The 1659-nt window shown below is 44.4% G+C and overlaps 1 non-coding gene across 1 annotated transcript; it reads left to right on the top strand.

Annotated features, from left to right (window-relative positions):
- The first annotated feature begins 1027 nt into the window (after positions 1-1027).
- LOC141644674 (small nucleolar RNA R71) lies at positions 1028-1134 on the top strand. The gene has a single exon (XR_012544286.1). It is a non-coding gene; the product is annotated as a small nucleolar RNA R71 (small nucleolar RNA).
- The last annotated feature ends 525 nt before the right edge of the window (positions 1135-1659 follow it).

Below are 1659 nucleotides of genomic sequence, written 5' to 3'. Positions count from 1 at the left end.
ACATTCTTGGCATCAAGCTTGCGCTTCCTCTTTAGAATCAATAATCGATGAGGAAATGGTACACGATCCTTAACAAGAGGTTCTCCACTAGCCTTGTTTTTAACATTTCCCCCAAGCTTGGCCTTTTTAACAACCACCTCATCATCCAAAGTCATGGATGGCCCATCATAGCTTGTACCACTTCTCAAGGAGATAGAATTGATGGTCTCGTGTGGTTACTCACCTTGGGGAGGTAGTTGACCATTCTTCCTTTGAGAGTTAGAAGCGGCTAGTTGAGCCACTTGTTGTTCCAACATCTTGATCGCGGCACTATGAGCTTGATCATTCTTTTGAATTTGAGCCAATAATTCCCTTTGAATTTGGACTATCATGCCCTCGAGCTTACCACCTCCTTGATTGTTTTGTTGGCCATTTTGTGGTGGATTTTGTTGGTAATTGTTTTGTGGGGGCCTTTGTTGATTTTGATAACCCGGTGGAGGGACATATTTTTGTTGTTGAGGGACATAGGCATTTTGTTGTGGTGGGGGGTTGTGGGTTAAGCACATTGTTGCTAGTGTAAGACAAGTTCGGATGAAATTTTGTATTCGGGTTATAAGTGTTGGAAAATGTACCCGGTGGATATGAACTTTGTCTAAAAGCTTGGAAAGCATTTACCTCTTCAATAGGAGCTCGGCAATGAGCGGCGTAATGACCCGCACCTCCACAACCATCACAAACAACGATTTGGCTTGTTGAAGACACGACATTGAGTTGTTGAACGGAATCTCTAGCATCTCTTTCCGCCAATTGTTGTTGGAGCAACGCAATTTGAGCTAGCAAAACGGAGTTGGAGGATTCTTCTTTATCTTCGGATGGCACAACTCGGGAATTGACATATTGTGCATCATGGACCGCCATAGATTTGATCGTGGCATGAGCAAGGTTGGTGTCAATTTGATCAAACCGCCCATTGTTGGCGGAATCAAGAATCCTTTGGGACTCGGCACAACATCCATTGTAGAATGTTATTGCTATAAACCAATCATCTAGCCCATGATGTGGGCATTGTCTTTGATGCTCTTTGTACCTCTCCCAAGCCTCATATAAGCTCTCAAGAGCTTGTTGACGGAATCCGGTGATTTGGCTCCTCAAAGTTTGAGTTTTCTCCGGTGGAAAATACTTTTGATAGAAAGCAAGAGCCAAAGTCGATCTCCTAATTGGTGATTCCCATGGCGGTGCGGTCAAGGCTATTGATCCAAAGTTTTGCCTTGTCCTTTAAAGATAAAGGGAAAAGTATTTCACTTATTTGGGCTTGAGTGACGCCCGTTTGACGGATCATGGAGCAATAGTCATAAAAATTTTGCACATGCAAATTGGGATCCTCCAAAGGACTTCTCCCAAATTGCTTCCTCTCCACAAGGCTAATGAAAGCCGGTTTGATCTCGAAGTCCGGCACGGTGATTTGAGTGGTTGTGATACCGGCTGGAAGCATGGCTGCGGTGGGCTTTGAGTGATCGGAAAGTTTCGGCATCTTTTTGGTAGTAGATGGTGGCGGTGGTGGAGATGATGAACTTGAAACCACCTCTCTTCAAGGGCTTCTAGATCGTCTAAGTAAGACTTTCTAGCACTTTCGGCTTGTACGAGAGAAGAGGCCTCTTTCACTTCCTTCCAAAAACGTCG

Source organism: Silene latifolia, chromosome 2 (assembly GCF_048544455.1).
Source record: "Silene latifolia isolate original U9 population chromosome 2, ASM4854445v1, whole genome shotgun sequence".
Taxonomy (NCBI): Eukaryota; Viridiplantae; Streptophyta; class Magnoliopsida; order Caryophyllales; family Caryophyllaceae; genus Silene; species Silene latifolia.
This window is presented reverse-complemented; position numbering and strand designations above follow the sequence as displayed.